The sequence below is a fragment of the Rattus norvegicus genome, chromosome 18, assembly GCF_021556685.1.
Source record: "Rattus norvegicus strain SHRSP/BbbUtx chromosome 18, alternate assembly SHRSP_T2T, whole genome shotgun sequence".
Taxonomy (NCBI): Eukaryota; Metazoa; Chordata; class Mammalia; order Rodentia; family Muridae; genus Rattus; species Rattus norvegicus.
In genome coordinates this window covers 24,454,854-24,479,390 of record NC_141551.1, presented here as the reverse complement: position 1 = coordinate 24,479,390, position 24,537 = coordinate 24,454,854, and the positions used below count along the sequence as shown (strand labels likewise).

The 24,537-nt window shown below is 42.8% G+C and overlaps 1 long non-coding RNA gene and 1 other non-coding gene across 3 annotated transcripts in view; both read left to right on the top strand.

The window, feature by feature from the left end:
* The window catches only part of LOC147999712 (uncharacterized), a 40,008-nt gene extending 15,894 nt beyond the window's left edge, over positions 1-24,114 (top strand). Inside the window, exon 3 of one of the 2 annotated variants that reach the window (XR_015643122.1) lies at positions 23,884-24,114. This is a non-coding gene — a long non-coding RNA (uncharacterized LOC147999712). Of the gene's footprint in view, positions 1-3,441; positions 3,460-23,883 lie in introns of those variants that run through there. The other variant, XR_015643123.1, reaches the window with a different exon arrangement.
* Positions 13,427-13,582, top strand: LOC120098349 (small nucleolar RNA SNORA62/SNORA6 family). Its single transcript, XR_015643160.1, has one exon. It is a non-coding gene; the product is annotated as a small nucleolar RNA SNORA62/SNORA6 family (small nucleolar RNA).
* Positions 24,115-24,537: the final 423 nt, after the last annotated feature.

The window sequence follows — 24,537 nt, the reverse complement described above, 5'->3', positions numbered from 1 at the left end:
TGTGTGTGTGTTAGTGTTTCCAGGAAGAGTGGGAGTGCTTACAGGAGATAAGCAGATTAGGCTTGGGGATGGAACAGACGTGGAGTGATTAAAGAGCGAGTATATGAGTTGAACAGCTCTGGCTAGAAGGGCACCTTAGGGTCATCCACAAGTCCTATGAAAGAGTTTGATGGCTAACTGCCATAATCTTGCAAGAGACAGTCATGTTAAGATATTCATCATAGGAGAATCTATTTAGATTTAGATTTTCAAAAGTAAATCTGGAGAGCATGTGGAAAGGAGTTTGCACATTTGAGACACTTACCTGAGGGAAAACAGATGGAGAGCTGTTTGGGTTGTTTAGGTTAAAGTTGACAGGAGCTGAATCAAGGCAGTGAGAACGGAGGACAGATGAGGAGCAAGGACATGTTAGACTCATATTTATGTGTGCACATTTGTGTGTTGCTGTGTCAGGATTTGATAGACAGGGTCTTAGAGCCTGCTTTCAATGTCCCTAACGCTGTCGTTTAGGGCAATTCGATAGCATATATTTGAAATGAGGTAGGCATGTAACCTATAGCTTAAAGGTTAATTCTATTTGGAGGTTTCAGAGAATCCTAAATAAAGTATCATTGTTGAAATTGTGCAAGCTTCTGGAGAAATATACATGGACACATCCCATGACTCAACTATCTCTCAGTCACTCCGGGAGTGTCCCAAGTTGGAGAGCCCTCACACATAAGCTTCATGCAAAATTTGCCTTTTTGGTAACATCTTTAAGTTGCTAAACATGACAGTGGCTTTGTTTTAGAACAACCTGCATTCATAGTAACTAAGTCAGTTCCTCTAGACCTAATCTATTGCCTCATGATGGAAAGTAATCCTTTTGAGGCATGGTGAACACACAACCTAGTCACCTCCCTTCAAGGCCTCGTTACTCTTAAAGGTATGCATCAGAGTTCAGAGGGCCCCCGCTGAGACTTCCAGATGGTTCCAGAATAAGGACTCAAATGTTCCACTTCAATGTTTTCTAGGTCATTGACATAGCACACAGGATGTTTTTGCACATGTTTGCTTTATATATGTGTATATGTATTGTCTGAAGTATGTATGTAAGTGGCGTGCCCAATCTTTCTCTGCCCCCAGTTTCTTTCATGTGCTTCTCTTGACCCCCTTTTCTCCCTACCCTAGTCCCCTGACATACAATCTCCATACCATTGCTTAGGGAGGGAAGCCTCAACAGGATTTTTTGTGGGACAAAGCACATTCAAACGGTAGTCCACCCACTAAGCAATTATTCCTTTGTATCCACATCCCCAGTGATTATTCTTTTACTCTCCGATTCTAAGAAGTCAATTATTTTAGATCAGACATGTAAATGAGGTTTGGTTTGAGTGTCTGTGTCTTGTTTCTGTAATAAATTTAACTAATGAAAATTGGCTTCTTTTGCCTAGCATAGCGAACTCCACATTCTTCTACATTGTTAAAAATGAGAGAGGGTCCTCACGTAGTTCAATGTCCAATTTTCTGAGGAACCTCCAGACTGATTTCCAGAATGGTTGTACCAGTCTGCAATCCCACCAACAATGGAGGAGTGTTCCTCTTTCTCCACATCCTCGCCAGCATTTGCTGTCACCTGAGTTTTTGATCTTAGCCATTCTCACTGGTGTGAGGTGGAGTCTCAGGGTTGTTTTGATTTGCATTTCCCTTCTGACTAAATATGTTGAACATTTCTTTAGGTGTTTCTCAGCCATTCGGCATTCCTCAGCTGTGAATTCTTTGTTTAGCTCTGAACCCCATTTTTAATAGGGTTATTTGTCTTCCTGGGGTCTAACTTCTTGAGTTCTTTGTATATTTTGGATATAAGCCCTATATCAGATGTAGGATTGGTAAAGATCTTTTCCCAATCTGTTGGTTGCCGTTTTGTCCTAACAACAGTGTCCTTTGCAAATGGATGGAATTGGAAAATATCATTCTGAGTGAGGTAACCCAATCACAGAAAAACACACATGGTATGCACTCATTAATAAGTGGATAGTAGCCCAAATGCTCGAATTATCCTAGATGCACAGAACATATGAAACTCAAGAAGGATGACCAAAATGCGAATGCTTCACTCCTTCTTTAAAAGGGGAACAAGAATACCCATGGGAGGGAATAGGGAGGCAAAGTTTAGAACAGAGGCTGAAGGAACACCCATTCACAGCCTGCCCCACATATGGCCCATACATATACAGCCACCAAATTAGATAAGATGGATGAAGCAAAGAAGTACAGGCCCACAGGAACCGGATATCGATCTCTCCTGAGAAACACAGACAGAATACGGCAAATATATAGGTGAATGCCAGCAGCAAACCACTGAACTGAGAATGGGATCCCTGTTGAAGGAATCAGAGAAAGGACTGAAAGAGCTTGAAGGGACTTGAGACCCCATATGAACAACAATGCCAACCAACCAGAGCTTCCGGGGACTAAGCCACTACCCAAAGACAATGCATGGACTGACCCTGGGCTCCAACCTCATAGGTAGCAATGAATAGCCTAGTAAGAGCACCAGTGGAAGGGGAAGCCCTTGGTCCTGCCAAGACTGAACCCCCAGTGAACGTGATTGTTGGGGGAAGGGCGGTAATGGGGGGAGGATGGGGAGGGGAATACCAATAGAGAAGGGAGGGAGTAGGGGTTAGTGGGATGTTGGCCTGGAAACTGGGAAAGGGAATAACAATTGATGTAAATAAGAAATACACAAGTTAATAAAGATGGAGAAAAAAATAAATAAATAAATGAGAGAGGGGATTTCTTTCTCTTTAAGGATGAATAGCATTCTGAAATCTGATAGGCTTTAAATTCTGACTTTATGAATTCTAATCAGACATCACAAGTAGAAAATTCCAACACCTAGCCTCTTATGATGGTTCACAATAGAAATATTCTGTAAAACTAAAGGGATAGAGAGATAGTGTTTGTCTCACAAGCATCAGCTCTTGAGTTTGAGCCCTGTCTCCCAATGTAAAAATCTGGACCTCATGGTGCTTTTGTGTACCTCGGTGTTGAGGGAAGGAGAGACAGACAAATAGATCTCTGAAGCGTATTGGACCAATCAACCTTGCCAGATCAATTAGCTTCAGGTTCAGTGAAAGGCTCTGTCTCAAAAACTGAAGCAGAATGTTAGTGGGAAAGCATTCTATGGAGACCCCTGACTACCACATGCACATGTGCATATACATATGTGAGTGTGTACATAAAACCATTCATACAACACACACACACACACACACACACACACACACACACACACACACACACACACACCCTTCTGGCTATGTGTAGAGGGAATACTAAACAAATGAATTTTGTTTAAACTCAGGGCCTGTCTCCAAAATATCTCATGTTTGTGCACATGTTTTATTTCTACCCCTCCAACAAAGCTGAGACCTGAAACACTATTTTCAAACATTTCAGATAAGGATCACATAACTGCATATGTGAAACACTGAGACAAGTACGTGTCCTAGAGTAAGTTGTGGTAAAAATGTTCGCCTTCTATACTGTTATGATTACTTCAGAAAGAGCTTTTATACCAAGCAGACTTTGTCTTTGTTCTCATCTGAGTGACCACACAGTAATGCTGTTTCTCTGGTTTTCACAATCATGCATGAGAAAGTCACTTTCCCATCTGAAATCAATAGACAAAGTGTGTCCGACTGCCCATGAGTCTTCAGTACCAAACTTTCTCCTCACTGTTGTCCCGGGCTCTGTTTAAGTTCTTACCATTCTCCTATAGAAGAAAACAGTAGGTTTTTAAGAACTTGTATTCTTACCTTCTCCTTTCTTTTACAATTGTCTTCTGCACTAGAACAACAGTGGTAGTGAAAAATCGTCATGGTGGTAGTGGTGCCGATGTGGACAGTTGTCCTGGTGATAATGATGCAAAGTGCAGTTTTGATCATTGTATCTTTTAATTGTACAAGGTGAAGAATCAGATGGACTTACTTATAGCTGTATACAACTTTAGTTTCATAGCCTGAGGAACCTCTCTAAAACACAGAGGTAGGACCCTACAGTTTCAGGATCCCAACCGTGTGGACCTGTACATCCAAGCTCTGCCCCCTGTGGGTCTCTTGTTTAGTGTATCGTGTTTCCTGATTTCTTAGCAAGCAAAGTGGTTGTTGTACAAGACTCACAAAGTCCTTCATCAGCTCGAGCAGGAATTCCTCCCAGCTTTTTAATCTAAATCATAGCTGAATTACTTACCCTCTGCATTGTATTCTTCAGCAAGAGTAAAATTCCCGAACATTTTGCAATGTTCTATAACTCAGATTTGCAAAAGTTCTTTCTATTGTTTTTCAATTTTATTAATTCTTTAAGAATCTCATAAAACATATTTTGATCATATTCACTCTTTCTCCCAAATGCTTCTCAGATCTTCCCCCACTCCCTTATCTGACTTCGTGTCCTTCACAAAGGATCAATTTGTGCTTCTCAAATATTCTTAGATGTGTGCTAAATTTGACAGGGGGTACCCCCTTGGAGAAAACAGATTCTTCTTCGCCAAGAAGCTGAAAATAGTCAATAACTCTGTGGTTGTGGATGGGATCTCAGGCTCAACTGTCATCTCCATGCCGAGATTATATCTGGCTTGGTCTCACACAGGTCTTCTCTATGCTGTCATGGTCCCCGTGGTCACTGTGAGCTCAGTGTGCAGCTGCCCTGCTGGGTCCAAAAAATACTGTTTCCTTGTATGAGTCCACCACCTTTGATTTTACCCTCTTTCTTCTTCATCTTTTGCAATGATCCCTAGCCTGGGGAAGAGGGAGTGTAGTATGTCTGTTTCATTTAGGACTGAGCATTAAGCAGTCTTTTATTTTCTGCTCCTGGGCAAATTGTGGGGATAGGAGGAGAACAAATGAAACAAGACCCTTTTTAAGGGCCATATGGAAATCTACTACTGCAGAAGCTTCCATATATATGGTTTAAAAAGAAGCGGAATCCCCCCATAATAGGACAATAATGCCCCTATTAAACACCAGCAGTCAACAAATAAAAACTCCAGTGCACAGGTGACTTCTTGGGGGATATTTGCCAGTAAGATACTAAAGACTCCCAGACATTACAGTCTACTGCCAGTGTTCTTAGGCTACAATCTAGAACTTGACAGTAAGACGCTATTGCTGAAGACACCACATCTTGAGTCATAGAACACAGAACAACTAAACTGGTACTACTTGGAAGCTCCATCCCTACTGGCCAGCTTTCCTAGCTCTGGAAGGCGTTATGGAAGCCACTAGAGAAGAGAAACCCTCAGTCCTACCCAGCTGTGGACATTGAGAGCTACAATAATGACTGCCTGGCATGACATACCCACTGGTGTGATAGTGACACTAACATCTTGGGAATAACCAACCACTCTCTGCTTGGATTTAAGTTTCCCTCCAACCGGATGAAACCCATTACCTGGCACCACTATTGGGCCAAGAGCCTCTGACTAGATGGAGCAAAGGCCCTAAGGGACCTGCTACCATTATTTTTGCTAAATGTACATAGTATTAAACCAACTCCAGTTGACTTATTATACACATGGTTTCATATGTCTCTCAAGCTGTATCAGAGATGCTCCTATTTGTAGTAGACAATAATCAGCACAGTGGTCTGATTGCTATTTTACAGCCAATAATATTAAAAAAAACAAGCAAACAAACAAACAAAAAACCCAAACTATTAACAACTTGATTTCTCATAGAAATTGAATATAGAAAGGGTTCATGGAGCCTGGAGAGAGAAAGAGAAGAGAAGAGAAGAGAAGAGAAGAGAAGAGAAGAGAAGAGAAGAGAGAGAGAGAGAGAGAGAGAGAGAGAGAGAGGAATTCAGTTAGGTAGAGGAGGAAGTCACTGTAGTCTATAGCAGTGGTTCCCAACCTTCCTAATGCTGTGGCCCTTTAATATAGCTCCTCATGTTGTGGGAATCCTGGCCATAACATTATTTCCATAACATCATTTACACAGCTACTTCACAACTTTAACTTGCTACTGTTATGAACTGTAATGTAAACATCTGTGTTTTCCAGCGGCCTTAGGTGACCCCAGTGCAAAGGTCCTCTAACCTCTTAGGGGTTGCGACCCACAGGTTGAGAATGACTGTTCTGTAGCAAAGTAGGGGAACGATGTTAACAGCGGTACATTGTTGTGTGTGAAAAATTTCCTGGGAACATAGTGTGCACACCCATGCACGAACTCACACACGTGTCCATGCATGCGTACACACACACTGATTCAGCTCTGAAAGGGAATCTACAGCAGGACACAGTAACAATTCCGCTATCCACACTCAGTGACAACTCAGGCGAGCAGCAGCTCTGGTGCTCTGTGCCCGGTGCAGGCCACTTTTCTACTGTCTCTTCCCAGAGCAGTTACCTAACCCGGGAGGGGAGGCTGGTGAATCTTGCAAGTGTCATCTTTCCCAGACACGTAAAGTCCTGAGTCTCATAAGCATCCCATATCCTCCTGGAAGGGATGCTTCAATTCAGGGGGAACTGCCATACAAGAGTTGTATGTTTCAAAATAGCCGACACACAGAACTTTTGCCCAACATAAGGGAATGATACATGTTTGCGGTAAGTACCCTTATTTCTCCACCATAAATTTGTCTATCTTAGGGTTTCTACAGTGACTAAAAATTATGACCAAAGCAACTAGGTGAGGAAAGGGTTTAATTTCATCTTGCACTTCCAGGTCACAGTCCATCGTTGAAGGAAGTGAGGGCAAAAGGCTCAAGCAGAGCAGGAGCCTGGAGCAGTTGATGCAGAGGCCACGGAGGGGTGCTGTTTACTGGCTTGCTCCTCATGGCTTACTCAGCCTGCTTTCTTGAAGCACCCAGGACCACCAACCAGGGGTGACCCCACCCGCACAGTGAGCTGGACCCTCATAAATGAATCATTAATCAAAAAAGTATGCCACAGGTTTGTCCACAGGCCAGTCTTGTGAGGGAATTTTCTCAACCGAGGTTTCCTCTTTCAAAACGGTTCTAGTTTATGTTAAAAAGCCAGTTATGTAAAATAGCCAGTACAATATCAAAATAGCATATTGTATTCACACACACAGAGAGACAGGCAGACAGACAGACAGACAGGCAGGCAGGCAGACAGACAGGCAGGCAGATAGATAGATATAATTTGTCAATTTAAGATAATTAAAAAGAAAATTTAGCAGAAGGGTCTGTGGATAAACGCTGTATAAATCATGAAGACCTGAGTCCAAATTCCCAGCATCCATGAAAAAGCTGGGACACAGCTGCAATTTCCTAACACTAGCATTTTGAAGAGGAATGGAGACAGATTTCTGGAGCTTGCTAGCCAGCAAGTATAGGCAAAACAGCAACAGCAAGCTCACAGCTCAATAACAGACCCTCTCTCAAAGCAATAATGTGCGTAGTGACAAAGGTAGACATCTGTGTCCTCATCTGACTTCTGAATGTACACACTCACAGGTATACACACCTTTACACTCTGGTGCATGAATCATACGTGCAATGTTAATATTAAATATTACTGTTAATATTAAAAGAATCATTGAATGGATAACTTCATCTTTTTAAAAGCCTGCACATACAGTCACACAGGCAAGGTATGTAGAAATGACACATGCAGGCTGTGCCAGAGAAGAAAGGAAGAAGAAGAAGAAGAAGAAGAAGAAGAAGAAGAAGAAGAAGAAGAAGAAGAAGAAGAAGAAGAAGAAGAAGAAGAAGAAGAAGAAGAAGAGGAAGAGGAAGAGGAAGAGGAAGAGGAAGAGGAAGAGGAAGAGGAAGAGGAAGAGGAACAGGAAGAGGAAGAGGAGGAGGAAGAGGAAGAGGAAGAGGAAGAGGAACAGGAACAGGAAGAGGAGGAGGAGGAAGAGGAAGAGGAAGAAGAGGAAGAAGAAGAAGAAGAAGAAGAAGAAGAAGAAGAAGAAGAAGAAGAAGAAGAAGAAGAAGAAGAAGAAGAAGAAGAAGAAGAAGATTGCTCTTGTGCCAGAAACCCTTAAGAAAGAGCGAAGGAATTTTGCAAAGTTGAAGGTATAGCACCCGAGGAAGAGGTTTTCCCTGAAGACACTGGGAAAGGCAAGGAGGAAGCTCATCTGTGTGAAAGCAAAACACTCTCACAAGGAGTACAGGCAGATGGGCCTGACTCAGGTTCGGATGGCTGGGATGACAAGGAAAGCTAGAAACGTCTATGTGCCCACAGAACCAAAATTAGCGGGTCATCAGATCTGAGGTACCAATGAAGTGAGGCCAAAGGTCCACAAGGTATTGCGACTTCTTCATGGCACCTTCGTTAAGCTCAACAAGGCTTCAACTAATGTGCTGGGGATTGTGGAACCCCTTACATGCTGGGGATTGTGGAACCGTGCATGGGGGTACCCCAACTTTAAGTCAGTAAATGAGGTCATCTACAAGCGAGACTATGGCAAAATCAGTAAGAAGCAAATTGCCTTGACAGATAATTCCTTGACTGCTCAATCTCTTGGTAAATTTTGGCATCATTTGCATGGAGGATCTAATGCATGATATCTGTACAGTTGGGAAACACTTCCTGTGGCCCTTCAAATTATCTTCCTCACATAGTGAAATGAAGAAAAAGACACCCCAGTTTGTCGAAGGTGGAGATGCTGGCAACAGGGAAAACCAAATAAACAGTCTTATTAGACAGATGAGCTAAGTTGTCGCCCATGGTATTTTTGTAATCTGATCAGTTAATAAACATCCACAGCTTGGCAAATTGAAAAAAATAAGAAGTGGCACATAATGGTGTAAGACAGGGACATTTGGAAATGCAAACTCAGGAAGTAATTTCAGTGTTTTAGATCTTTACTGGTCATTAGACTTTGATGTGTAAATTCTCTCATTGGACACTGAAGACCTTACAGAATGAACTTTATGTTTTCATAGAGACACAGAGAATTAAAAATAATGGCTCACTGATTAGAATTTTGCAAAACTTTAGCTGCTTGAGGGAACTTTAGGGGAAAACAGAGAAACATCTGTTGGGAGGAGGGACACAAGTGGAGGGAGGCCGTATAGCCATAGCCCGATGGTATGAACTGGGATCTTTTAGAAGCCACGACTACATCAAAGCTTCCTTGCTTATTGGCAGGTCAATTGTGGGTAAGTTGAATACTTCCTTAGCATCAGAAGATCACCTTTTTAGTTTATAAAATGAACATACAGGGCTGGCGAGATGCTCTTGCCCGCAAGCCTGAAGACCCACGGTCCCACATGGGACCCTAGGGCCCATAGGATAGAAAGAGAGAACCAACTTCGTCGGGAAGGTGTCCTCAGAGCTGAACATATAGACAACGATGCACATCGTTGCCCTCTCAGATACTCACCTAATTAAATAACATGTGCAGCAATGTCTAAATAAATATACAATAACGACATGGCAGAACAGCAAGCAGGACCCACCTATGTCCTCATGAATATGGAAAAAAAATATTAAACCATGACGTGAAAAGTGGAGTGTGAGGCCCGAACAGACAAGGGAAGATTAAAATAAACAGCTGAGCCTGAAAGACCAGATAAAATACAGGAACACTAGACATTAGACCTATAAAAGTAAACGAAAGATAGTTTCCCGACTGGCTCAGTAAACAAAAGGCAAAAGGGAAGTCCTCAGAAGCTAAGGACTCAAGAAGGATTTGGGAGTTGAGTAAGAGTGCTTGCTACGCAAATATGATCTCATCGCCTATGGAAAAGCTAGATGAGGTCTTTTGTGCCAGCCAGCACTGTAGGTGATGGAAAGCAGAGGACAGACACCACGGTGTTTAGAGATACTTCTGGGCTATGTGTGGTGACACGTGCCCATGATTCCTGCAATTGGAAAGTGGGTGCAGAAAGGCAGAAGTTTCAAGTCATCCTCAGTTACACAGTAAGTTTGAAACTAGCCTTAGCTGGTTTGGACCCCCCAAAAATCTAAATAAGTAACTCAATAACTAACACATAAACCTTCAGAAGTGCCACATGCAGTAGCAATATTAATGATTCTGGGGGCAGATTCTCATGGTCACACGGTGTGTGTGTTTGTGTGTGTGTGTGTGTGTTTCTGTGTGTGTGTGTTGTGTTTTTCCACAGAGGCATCCTGAATGCTCATTCACATAGGGATTGGTAGATAGTGTACATATATAATGGATTATTACTCAGTCTTAATAATAATGCTATCATTTATAATAAAATAGACAAACCCAGAAACCATTTGTTTATGTGAAATAAGCTAAACTTAGGCAGGAGGGGAAAAGGCTGTTGATTCCACTTCCACATACAGACTAAACAGTCGGATAAGGCTAAGAATAGTGGTTACCAGGGACAAACAAAGTGAAATTAGACTTAGGTCAAAGGAGAGGGAGGAAGGACCAGAGAGATGGCTCAGCAGATAAGAGCTGACTGCTCTTCCAGACTTCCTGAGTTCAATTCCCAGCAACCACATGGTGGCTCACAAAACAACATCTGTAATGGGATCTGATGCCTTCTTCTGGTATGTCTGAAGACAGTGGCAGTGTACTCATATACAAAAATAAATAATTCTTTTAAAAAAGGAAGAAAAGAAAGAAAGAAGGAAAGAAAGGAAGGAAGGGAGGGAGGGAGGGGTCAAAGGATAGAAGTTTGTGCAATATGGTAGGATAAAGAGATCTGGACATTGAGGCCAGGGAAATGGCTCAGCTGGCAAAATGCTTAGACGACAATCCTAATAGCCTGCGTTTAGTTCCCAGAGCCATGTAAAAAGCATACATGTGGTGGTTTGCCTCTGTATTCCCAGCACCCCCATGGTGAGATGTAAGGTGAGACAAGAGAAGCAACTGCAAGTGTCTGTGCATAGTGCTTCAGCAGAAATAACCAGAAAGATTCTGCCTCAAAACAAGGTAGGAGAAAACTAACTCCCTCAAAAATTGTCCTCTGACCTCAGGGTGTGCAACGTAGTGTTTCTACGTCCACACTCATGCATGCACACACCATAAATAAATAAAAAATTCTTTGGGAAACTGAACATTTGTTGCATGGGGATTCTAGTGAATAACATAATACATACTAAACTGTATTTGAGGAATACTCTTAGAGTACTAGAGAGGTCATTCATCATAGAATGCTTGGGCAAATAAAACTTGAGAGTCTGTAGTCTCTTGTTCTAAGCTACAAAGACCAGCCCTTTCAGAACCCCCTTTTTATCAACAGAGAGGATGGATCATCTGTGTTTCTCATAGAACAAAGGGGGAGGATTCTTCTGCCCTATGGGAGATCTCAGGGCCTGTATCTATACACTGAATATCTCAAGCAACAGAGGGACAAGTAAAAATTACTTACTCTGTGTTTGATGTTGCCATATGGTGATGAGCTGATGTATGGTGGCACAGTGGACAGCACGTTTCTCAGGCCTACCATTGGACTGGTGTCAGACCTGTGCACTAGTTCAATCGGCCATACTCTTTACCCTGACCCTCAAGTCTCCTCTTCTAATCTAATTCCAAGGTGGCCAATACCTGTCTGCTCTAACTTTGTAGGAGACCCTGGGGGAGTTCCAAACAGATTTAAGGCTAGAAAATAAACAGTTACAGGATTTAAATTGACTATATCATGGTAGACAATAGGCGAGAATGTAGAATAATGAAGCCTTTATGGATTATGCCAGGTAAGCCCTTAAATCCATGTCATTCAGCTGGACACCATCAACCAAAGAGCTTAGGAGACCTGGATTGCACAACAAACAGGAAAGGGAGGCATCTGCATTGTGATTGGTAGATGATGTGCACTTTTATTCACTATGACACCATTCCTGAGACAGTCTCGGAGGGTCCCCAAGGACTATGTTATCTGGTGAGCTTTCTAAACATTCAGGAATGAATGCCTGGTTATCTAATCTATGGAATAATGGCTGGAAAGAGGAAGTAGGTAATGACCGTACTCCTGATCTCCCTCAGTTCTAGAGTCAGAATTACAGTTGGATATTGAGAGATCCCATGGTGACACGGAAACACTGGGCATCTTAAGACAGTATTGTTGATGAACAGCTCAGTACAGGGAAATTGGACAATGCTAATTGAATGTGAAAAATGAAACTTTTTTTAAAAAGAAGATTGAAGTGTATTGTAAAAGAGGAGAAATTGTGGGAAAAGTAAAATAGCGAAACTGTACTGTCTTTTCTTTCAAAGTGTTAAATAAACAAAACTCCACTAAGGAAAAACAATATTTAAAAAAAGCCATTTGATCGTCCTCACTCTCACTCTTCCTTCTGCTCTTCCTCTCTCTCTCTCTCTCTCTCTCTCTCTCTCTCTCTCTCTCTCTCTCTCTCTCTTTCTCTCTCTCTCTTCCTCTCTTCCTCTCCTGGCTTGACATTATAAAAAAAAAAAAACCATTTGACAGAAATTCAAATTCCTGCAGGGTCAGCACCTCTTGAAATCAAAATATGTGCTTGTTTCATTTCTCTCTAGAAAGTGACTGTTCTGTATTAGCCAACTGCAGAACAGCATGACTCCAACCATACTGCTCAGAATGAGGCATGAGAACTCTTCGTGATAGGAATGATCCCGGGGAGACTCCTGGTTTCTTCTTTATGCCCTTACACTTGGCTCCTACAGAAGTAAAACCTTAGAGCCTGCAGAAATACATCGGATTGCGTGGTCATCAATTGGTCCTGAGACTCTAATTCTGTTTCTTTTATCCTCACGTGAGGTTTGCCTTTAGCCAGAGGTCCAAAACAGCTAATAGAGCTAAGCAGTCCTGCTCACGGTGGATACCACTTGTCACTGACCCAGCACAATCAGTCTTGGCTCCAGTCTCTCTGGCAAAGTGACCTGACAAGTTGCCAGAACTATGAAATTTCCTTCCAGGAGATAAATTCCTCACTCTAGCTGGCATAGTCTTTAGCCTTTTTCTTCTCCCAGCATGATATCCCTGGAAAATGACAATTTCTTAGAGTCCATTGACTCAGTAGTCGAATAGCTGGAGAGGAGGACATAGGATCTCCTTAGGATGTCTGCATCCCTGCCTTTGTACTTTACAGACTATGGCGATAAGCTATTGAAATGTTAGACACCCATCTTCCATGCAGCAAGTCCTGTTTTAGTTAGTGGTGGTCTATAATCATGTGCTAAAACTAGGAACAGACCCTAATAGACTTATAACAGGAGTTGCTGGGAACATGGTGTAAAGTTGGATAAACTCATGGGGGACACTTTTCTCCATTTCTTTCTATGAGCCAGGTCTGGAACTGAGAATATTTTCTCTACATCTTGAGATAAAAAAATATGATCCTTATTCAATGTATAAAAGATGATGAAATTCAAATGGAAAGTTTAGTAATGTGTTGTGGTAAATATTAAAAAAGAACTCACCAACCCATGTTAGTGTTGGCTTCAGTGGGCCATGGCATTTGCTGGGTATTTTCATCTCAATCAGCAAAATGTCTCCACCCAATTCATTAAGTTTTCCTGCACACTATTAAAGCCCAGGGTGGAGGCCAGTCTTGGCCAGTGAACTTCTGAATGTCGGAAGTATGCTACATTGACCCTACGGCAGGATTTTCGCTAACACCAGTAGAGCTTGCCTCTATGACTGGAGTTTGGTAGTGGTCACTGCCACATACATAAAAAAGAAAAGAAAAGTTCCCAATTTCCATCCCACATTGCCACTGGCTACTCTCTGGGGCCCTGCGGCAATCTCGTCATCTATCTAGTTCTCAAGGCCAGTTCCACTCAGAGACAGCCTATCTCATGGCTCTCTTGTTTCGAACTCTGCTCACGGTCCCAGCACCCACTCCCTGTGGTTATAGTCACAGCTCCCAGTAACCCGTTCAAATCAAAACTCAATAAGCTTGTAATTTATCAATCAGATTTATATCTTAAATTCTCACTCCACAAAACATCCACACAATAAACTCGGGGCCAGTTAATATTGATATAAACTGCCCACCTAGATAAGACAAATCGTCCTGTAAAATTCCATACCTTATAAAATATTCATAATTACCTGTGGCCCATTAAGGCCACTCAGATTTGGGTCTTCCTTCTTCTCCTCCATCTTGTTTCTTCCTCCCCTTTCTCCTCTCTCCAAAACTCTGTGCCCACCTTACTTTTTCACTGCCCAATCACAGGCCTTGTCTTATCTTGTGCCCGCCCTCACCTACATATAGTCTGCAATCTACAACAATGTGCTCTGCATAGTTGGGAACTGGGAAAAGAAGCCCAAGGACAATGGAAAAGAGCAAGGAGAAGTTGGAGTGTACTCAGTTAGTGATGTGTTTGCCACACCAGCATGAAGCGCTACCTGAGATCAAGCTTGCTTTCGAAACGCCAGATGTGGTAGCGTGCACCTACCCAGCTGCTGAAGAGATACAGATAATTAAGTCTCTGCCCTCAGTGGCCAACCAGCCTTGCTTAATCTGAAAACTCCAGACCAATGAGACATCTTTAGAAAAGATGGATCACTCTAGTTGAACAACTGCCAAGGTACCTTTCTCTACAAACCAACACATGAGCACATGTGCACCCCTCCACACACACACACATACATGCAAACATGGAAAAAGGTGAAATAAAAATTCTTTGAATGGTATCCGGGTCTTAAGTCCTGATATGAGTCCTTTGTGAGTCATCTAGAACACAGTGCATCATGGAGTAAGAGATCCCCACTTCAACTTAGAGAGAATATGCCCATAGTACACCTTATGTGCACAGCTATAACGTGATCTCCTGTGTTTTAGAAGTGGCCTCTGGGATCGATTCTTATCAGCCTAGCTCATTATAAAACAAGCCATCCTCTCCCACTAGCACTGTGGATCATCCATTATCATCAAGGAATTGATTAAAAGTAAACTGTGACGCTGGACGGGGTAGTCCTATCCTGACCTTTTCTCCCTTTGGGGCTGGAGTTGGCCCATCTAATTTCACGGTCACCCCTGACATAGCCATCTGTCTGGATTTATTGACTGGTCTTGGTTTACACGGGTCATCTGAAAGATAAAGATCAGCTCTACACCAGACCGTTGGAGCAATCGTTACTAACCACAGTCTCCCCACCCCAGTCCTCACTTGCCATCATCCATGCCATCTGAAGCCACAGAGCAAGCAGTAAGTTAACAGTGGCAGAATATAAAACAGAAGCTGAGAATAAAACCACAGAGTAGGGAAAGACAGGGCCAACTTCAAGCTTTAGCCTTTGGGGAAAACACACTGTCCCGCCAAGCCAGCATAGACACAATCATGTCACAGGACAGAATGTCTCCACTGGCCCTGCTGCCACTAATCCTAACCAGAGGAAGATGGAGGCAGTTAAATACAGCTCAGAGCCGAGGCCAGAGTTCTTCCTCAAGGGAATGTGCTGTCTGGCGTGTCTACCTGAAGAGTTTCGAAAACACTTTCTCTACTCTCTCTGCCTTGAGCTACTTTATGTTACCAGTCTTCTGACTTGGATTTTTTTATTTAAAATTCCCTTGTATGTAATCACAAAGTGAAGTTTTCTCAAGAGAGAATGTGCCAAAGGAAGCTCTGACCCAAACAAGAGCTCTTCCTGCTCTCTGCCGCCTCCGTAAAATCAGAGTGCGGATGCTGACCTCTAGGGACAGACAGAATTGGGACATGTGATGGTCCACAACACAGGCGGGCCTCAGGACTCACTCTATGTAAGTCTGAACATCACACCTTCTTTCCGCCCTGATATTGTCAAGTGCACTGAGATACTGAAAGACATGGAGGAGGGTGTTCAGATGTCTGGGACTGGCTCAGTATCACAAAATCCTGGAGGCTGGAAAAGCCAAGGGGTTCTCAAGGTATGAAAGGGAAGCTCAATGAAGGTATACTGTGAGAATGGTTTGGTAGATGGCCACATACATTATGGCATGCCTTAACGAGTAAGACAATACTATGTAGCAAGTCTATAAGGCAAGGACAGTCTGGAAACACAATACTCACACAGAAATCAAAATGAAGTATAACTAGTACCAGGTTTCTTCCACCTCTTAGCCAATGTGTATTTACAGCAGTAACTAGAGGGGCAACAAGCTCTGCTCTCTTGGAATACGAGGTTCTGTGAGGAACAAGAGACTGGGAGAGGAAAGGTTGCCAGGATGGCAGAAACACAGAACTCAAGCCCACAGCATGCTTGCAGGGAAAATGTGGAGATCTGATAGCTGGAGCAGAGACGGGGAGCTAAGCTCAGTGAGACCTGCCCACAGGACTTAAACTTTCACTAAGGAAAGTCAGGAGCAGTGCTCTGAGTCATCAGTTCAGCTAGGGCAATGGCACAGCTGATAAAGTGCTTTGCTCTGCAAACCCGAGGACCTGAGTTTTATGCCCAGAATCCACATTAGCTGGAGCATTTGTAATACCACCATTGTGTTGGGGGAAACAAGCCCACTGACCACCCAGTTTAACCTGATTAGTAAGCTTCAGGCCAGAAGACTGACTCAATAAACAATGTGAGGGCTTCTGAGGAATATTGACACCTGACATTGACCCTGGTCTCCATATAAGTACACATATGCACACAACCACAACAGTTCACACGTGTGTGCACTCACAGGAATACATACATGTGCACACACGTATGCATGTGCACACAAAAGAAAACTAAACCCATGGACCATCAACAACTCTATTACCTGGTAGCTTACTGAAGATGCAGAAACTTGGGCCTCACTCTCTCTCCTGAATCATACTCTAGAACTCAACGGATAATTCAGAGATCTCATTCTGGAAGCATCATAGTAGAGATCAATGTGAGAAAGGGAATAATCATCCAAGATCACAAAAACACTTGCACGAAGAAAAGGCAGCCAGCCTCCTTTGCTGAAAGGCCAAATCTGAGCTTTCTCAAATGAACAGGAGCTACATGCTGGACAAGGTTGGAGCTTGGGGAGGGAAGCAGGACAGTATCCTGATGTCTGCGACATTTTCAGGCTAGACAAGGAAGGGAAATTGAGGCGGGCCATCCTGCTCACACTCAGCAGGAAGTCATTCAACACCTCCTTTGAAGCTGAGGAGATGGATCCAAGTTAAAGGTAAGGCCAGAGCAAAGTCTGGGAGGTCAAAGTACTAAGAGGTATGTAGCCCGCTCCAGAAGGCAGAGGCAGGCCATACCCACAACACGCTGGTTAGCAAGACTAGCAATATAGTTGAGCTCTGGGTTCAGCTGTGAGGCCCTATGTTATTAGTGAGGACATTGGATTATTACAGGATATTTGATGCATTGTGAACCCCAAGATTGCGCTATTCATTAGAAACAAAACCGTTTCTATTTGTGCTGTGGTTCAGTCACCTTTACACACACCTTTACACACACCTTTACAGACACATCCTTAGTGCACACTTTTAATTCCAAACAATGAAGGTAAAGTTAGTTTGTAGAAGGAAGCACCCATGCTTGAAAGTGACATCTAACTGAGTGGCAGACAAAGTGACAAGTCAGAGAAAGATTTGGCAGAATAGGATAAGCCCAACCCTCACGAGAGAGGAAAGAGAAGCTACTTAAGAGAACAGTGTGGAGAAAGAGGTAGGAGGCAGTTTTACTGAACAGTTACAGGGAGACAGGTTGCAGACAGAGAGAACAAGCTAGACACAGATGAAGACTGAACAAACCAGGGAATGAAAAGGATCTGAAATATTAGAACAGATTGCCAACCATAGCAATTCAGAAAAGCCAAGAGAGAGAAGCCAGGTTGAATCAGTCAGCTCAGAGAGGAGTTCTGAGTCAGAACAGCTTAGTTGACCAGCCGGTCAGAGTTCAGAGAAGAACTAGAAAGGATGAGCTTATTCAGCAGTAACTCTCGGAAGCCGAAAACATTCTAGGCCTAGATTAGATTTATTGAGGTTAGACACTTCCAGGACTAGGCCTAGGTTAGCAGATTGAAGGGGTAACAAAAAACAATTACACCAGGTCAATAAAAGTTATAGTTATAGGCTGGAGAGATGGCTCAGTGGTTAAGAGCACTGATTGTTCTTCCAGGGGTCCTGAGTTCAAATCCCAGCAAACACATGGTGGCTCACAACCACCATGAGATCTGATGCCCTCTTCTGGTGTGTCTGAAGATAGCGACAGTGTACTCACATACATAAAATAAATTTTAAAAGTTACAGTTACATTAGATGAGGGATTGAAGAAGACTCTTGACATCAACTTCTCCAAATATAACCTCACATACATACACATATGTACTACACATATGCAAAAAATTACTTATGTGTACTCACATGCATGCATGCATATACATACACACACAAGAAATATTGAAAAATAAAAATGAATTAATAAAATTAAAGAGTCTCATTTGGCCTGTTCCAGGACCAGACTCATCCTAAAGTTGGTCCAAGGGTCCCTGTGAGCTGCATTGTGCTAAGGAGCCTGCAGCCAGCTGTAGAGGACCTGAAGAGCTCCTTCCCAGGGCCACGGCCCAGTACCTGTTCCTTAAGAAGACAACCAAGGACTGCTGGATCTCAGTGGGAAAAAAACACCACAATGAGAATTTCTGATACAAATTGTCAAGCAGAGAAGTAGCACAACTGGCAATAGCTTAAAACACATGCTAGCAAGGGACATTCTAGAAGGGCCACATTCAACTAGTTGTCACAGACTACTCTGGAAGATAACCCCTAACCATAGTTTCCATTTTCTTATCTGCATCAAACTCAGAGTGTAACTCTGCAGGTAGAGCGCTTGCCCAAGGATGAACGAAACCCTGCGTTTGCTTGCTATACCATATACACTGGGCACGGTGGTGGTTACCTGCGATCCCAGTGTTGGTCCAACCTGATAAACACAAGACCCTGTCAAAACCAAAACCAAAACTAAGTAACAACAACAATTGTGGCTCTCCTTGCCTGAATCCTTGGATCCTGAGGGAAAGCTGGAGTTCTGTGTTTTAGGTTTTTATTAACATTAATTGCTTGTGTCTCTAGATATTGTTAAGTAGCCCCCTCCCACGAGTTGGAGCTGGAAAGCAACCATTCCCAATCAATGCTACTGATTTCATGGCACCACTGGCAAGAATAGCGTTAGCATCCTAGGTGGACATTTCCTGGTGATGCTGATTTGGGAGCCACGGTTTGGGAAACCGTGCCTTGTTTCACCCACAGCTTCTGACAATCAACTTTCACTCTAGGTCACTATACAATCTGTATCCTGTTAGAAAATAAAGTGGCGGGGGGTGGGGGTGGGGTGGCAAGTTGGTTAGGTTGAGCCATTATCAGCCTCTGCTTGGGGCCGGGTCTGATTATTAGACCAGAGGGTCAATGACAGGCTGAAGCCTGAGCGAATGATGTCATAGGATGATGTCATAGGTTAGAGTAAGAGTTCTAGGCACATAGTACAGTGTCAGAAGAACTGAGGGGGACAGTGTAGATTCTGGAGGTGACACTGAATTCGGAAGCTTAGAGCTCTGACCCTACTCTTCTCTCTGGCTCTAGTCATGATCTCTGCTCCATGTTTAAACAGTCGATTTTTCCCACCAAGTGGCCACACACAAGAGTGCAGTTACAGGGAAAGAAATTTGCAGGCTTGTGACACACTCTGTCATTCCTTAGAGTTGACTGGGACAGAGAGGGCAGAGAAGGAGAAAGGGTGAGAAAGGGGCTCAAAACCAAACAAGCAGCAGGCTTTGCTTGTAAGATCTTTGCCTTTGACAGTTATTCTCCCCCCGTAACTCCTTCCCTTTGTTCGCTGTGACCATGATGGCTAGGATGGAATTATGCAAGGAATGTGGGTGTATGGCTATGTCTCCAACTAGCAAAGTTCCTGTTATGTGAGCATGAAGGCTTTAATTTGGATTTGTATCACCCCCCACCCCAAACACACACACACACACACACACACACACACACACACACACACACACACACACACACGCATTACGGAAAGGAGAAAAACAGCCTCTAGAAGTGTTTTATTCTTCCTTGCTTACAGAAGGGTTCCAACCACAAGAACCAAATTTTAATATCAAACCAGATACCCCCATTGCTTCATGATGGATTTAAGTCACAACCGGCTTCAAATCGAATACCACAACACCATTCAAATCCCAGACTTCCAAAACTTCCTTATATATTTTATCTGTAAGGTCAAGTACCATCCTTTCATTTTCTACAGGTGTACAGTACTACAGATCAACCCAAGGTGTGATATATGCATGGCCAGTCCTCTACCTCTAAGCTATGTGCACAGCATGCTGGTCCATAAAATCCTTTTAAAGGAGAGAGGGATCTGAATGTTCCAAAAAGCTGCCAATTCTCCTCTCAACTCCCTTCCTTTGCCACCCACTCATCTCATAGTGCTCCCCACGGAAGGTCTGCCTTATCTGTTGTGTAGTTGATTGTCTTTCTACCAGATACTTCTGAGCTATGAAGCTTCTCTGTTCTCTACTGAGGCTGGTCTTGTTGTCTATTGTAATGCTAAGTGCAGGCCCCCAAGATCTGAAGTCTGCCCTTAGATCTGTGACCCTGCCCCCAAGTCAATTCTGATTGGTAAACAAAGATGTCAACAGACAATAGCTGGGCAGTAGGTGGGGTTTAGGGTTCCTGGGTTTGGGGTCTGAGAGAACCCTGAGGAGAAGGTCTTGCAGGAGAGGAAGAAGGAAATGTTGCCATGGGTTAGGTGAGCCAAAAAAAATAAAAATAAAAAATAAAACAAAACAAAACATGGCCCTGGGGGCTGGCCAATTGGAGTTAAAAGCAGCCCAGATGAAACACAGTAAGTAATACTTCAGGGTTATTGATAGGAAAGTAGATTCTAATGGCATAGAGCATAGATATCTGCTCAGTACTTATGATGTTTAAGGCTTATTATAAATATAAAGATTGCAGGTGTCTTTTATCCGGGGACTTAACTGGACAAAGGCGGGGTAGAAACTCCAAGTTGGGATTAAATCACTTTCTACATCAGTTTCCTGCTTCTTTGTGGGTTCAGTTCATACCAATTCCCTTTGGGCCACTCTTTCTATGTCCTTCGGGAGGGTGTGCTCACATTGAAATCTGCCCACGTTACAAGCAAATCCCAAATCTTTAAGTACCCTCGAGTTACTCTGACCTAACAAGACATTTTCTTTCAGTTCTAAACTTTGCGTGGGGAACTGGAATATGAGTGTCTGAGTAAACAGCTATAAGGTGTAGATTCTGGAAGTTCATCTGATTTTCAGACTGAGGCATTCTAAGTAACTTTCCGTTTCCTAGTAGTGTCCTGTGCACTCCTGGAAAACACTCCTGTAAACCTTTAGACTCACCAGGTAGGCTACTGGTTTTGCCTGTGGCTCATATTTATCCATGTGCTTGGGCTGTTGGTGACCAAATCTTAATTTAGGAGATGCTTCGCATCTGTAGGACCAATTCACATGGGACATCAGGACAACCCAGAACCTGGAGCAGGTAAACTCTCCTGTGGATAGGAATAAAGAATTCCCAAGTCTGTTCTCTATTATATATCTAAAAATCTCCCCTTCCAGCCTTTACTATCACAAAGGGGATGAACTATCTAAAATATTCAGAACACTGATAACTAGAACTCAGGGAAAGCATGAATCTCAGATGATTTTGGCAATTGGTTTCTGCTGAGAGAGGAAGAATACCAGTTTTCTTCAGACACATGGCTCCTGATACATCGTCCATGCTCCAGTAGAAGGCCTAATATCTGGACACACACTGACAGTGGTAAAGAGAACAACTTGATAAGAAGATATCAGAAGTCATGGATTTGAGAGAAAATGGTGTATGGGGGAAGGGCATATGGAAATGGCAGGAAGGAGGAAAAGGAGAAATAATGCAATCATATTTTAATTTTAATTTAAATTTTAACAATTAAAGAGAGTACAAGATGTTGGGAGGGAAATGGTGGGGAGGATATGGGAGTACTTAGAGGGGAGGGACTAGGAGGCATACCTGACCTAAGCACATTACATGAATGCCTGAAGTTGTCAAACAGTACATTTAAAAAAAACTTTGATAAAAGGATCCTAAAGCTTCCATACACTTGAGCTCATCAGTCTTGTTTATAAGAATTCTTTACTTTTCCATTCATAAAACTCATTGACTCTTCAAAGTTCTCCTAAAACTTGAGTTCTACCATCCGAACTGTCTTAGTTACTTTTCTAGTGCTGTGAGGAGACATTGTAACCCTGGCAGCTTATAGAAGAAAGCCTTGATTGGGGCTTCCAGTTTCAGAGAGTGAGTCCATGGCTATTATGAAAGGGAACATGGCAGCGGACAAGCAAGCAGGCATGGTCCTGGAGCAGTAGCTGATTGCTACATCCCATCTACAAACACAAGGCAAAAAGAGGGAGAGAAAGAGCTAACTGGGAATGGTGTGGGTTTTCAACCGCACCCCCAGAGACACACCTCCTCTAACAAGTCCTTATCGCATAATCCTTTCCAAACAGTTCCACTAACTGGGTACCAAGCATTCAAAGATATGAACCTAGAGGGGCATTCTTACTTACATCTCATACCAATTTATGCTCAACTCGAGAAAGAAACTTGGGAGAGAAAGCGATTCTTTTAGCAGTTTGCCCTCCAAGAACATGGGTAAGAGAAAGGAAGGAAATAGTACAACCCAAAGTAAGATAACTATACTAAAAAACTTGTACTGTATCAATGACACCAATCAAGGCCGCTTTACCTTTCCCAGCAGCCACACTCCAATCCAACTGATGTTGTACCTGTTGCCTGTGTGGGTCTTGCCTGAGGTTTTCTACTCTCTAGTGACTTCTCTGCAGTATTATGTGGACTGAAGTCCACACATCCAAAAATCTCATCGGTGTTAAACCTTCATGCTGACTGACTAATTTTTGAAGACTACACATGTTTTAGGTTGGGAGCCAAATTTACCTCAGGCTCTTTAGCCTTCTAAATAGCCAATCATTGCCTGCCCCTGTGTCTTACCTAACCTCCTTATGACTTTCAAGTAAATTTCATATTGAAAAGTAAGTACAAGCTTCCACCTACTCAAAAGCTAAAATGTCATCAAATAGAATCTGATATTACAGAGACTTCCTCCCTTTATGGTAACCCAACCACCTGATATTTGTATCAGCACATTTAACACAGTGCCTTGATTGTATGACTCCGTTCTGTTGTCATAAAAACACCATAGAATCATTATCATATCGGAACATGGTACTTACAGTACATGGTACATGTACTTCATGGTCACTTGTATAAGGAGTTGTCTTTGAAAGGAAAGCTGTTTTTTGTTGACACATTATGGTATCATGTTCCTTGCTAAAGACATCAGCATTTGTGTACCTGGTTCTACTGTCTTTCCCTTCAGAAACTGTTAAAATGTGGCTTGTAGTTCATTTTTAGTCAGATGTGAAGAGGACAACAGATTGGGAACAATTCACTGCAAGACTATTGTTCAGAGTTCCAAAGAAGATATGGCAGGACTACACAGAAAACACCAGGATAAGGCGAGAGAAAGAAGGAACTGGGGTGGGGATGGGGCAGAGGTCATCAGAAGCTTTTTCTGGGTTTCAAAGGAAGAGGTGGATAAAATAGGGCTAAGGTTCAGGATTGGAAAGTGTAACATTCACTATATTGGGATACAGGTGAGCCCTCTAGTTGTCTGGAGATTGGCTTGTAGGATGGGACTCTGATACAACACACCCTGGATACAGGAGTCTGACAAAGGATAGAGGCTGAGGTATGAATTCAGTCAGTAATGCATATTACACATGTCAAAAGTATGCCGGTAGCAAGTAGTTTACTGTCTAGAGGACATTTTTAGATGAGAGGGACGTCCACCCACACCAGTAACATCTCACACTATCAACACATCAGAAAAATACAAAAATAAAAATGATAAATATTGGGGCTGAAAAGATGATCTCATGGTTAATAGTTCTTGTTCTTGCAGAGCATCCAGACTCAGTTCCAGCACTCACATGGCAGCTCACAATATTTGTTTCTCCAGTCTCAGGGGATCTGGCAGACAGTGGAGTCGAGGAAGTTTCCACTGATTAGGATGAAGAATGTGACCGTGGCACAGTCTTCCAATTTCATCTAGCACCATGCTCTCCCAGCCAGCGACAGCCCTTAATTTGAGTCCACCCTTCAATCAAGAACAGATATTCAGTTGTTTTTGTGGTTGCTCTGTCTCTGGAGTATTTCTAAGTATAATAATAAAATGCTAGAATTCATTTAACTTATTGATCACAGAATTATTTCTGACATCTATTATGTGATTTCCACAAAAGCCCAGAGCTAGAAAATGTGTGCTTAGTACTTTGAAGATTGCGTAAGAGAGAGCAGTGACCTGAAGCAAAGAGGACAAACTAGACATTTGTTCTCCACCCCACAATCCAGCTCCATCCAGCATGCATGCTTTCTTCCCTGTTCAGCATACGTGGTCACTTCCTCTCACAGGTCTCTCTCCACTCAAATCAAAAATATTGTTTTAATTTTCACCTGAAAATGACTTCAGAGTTACAAGGAAGCGTCACAAAAGCAAAAACAATATAAAGGAATACCCATGTGCTACTTACCAAGACACACCCACCTTGGCACCTGCATACTACTTAGCCATCTGTCTTATCGGGTTAATTACTTGCCAGCCATTGTCTCCCTT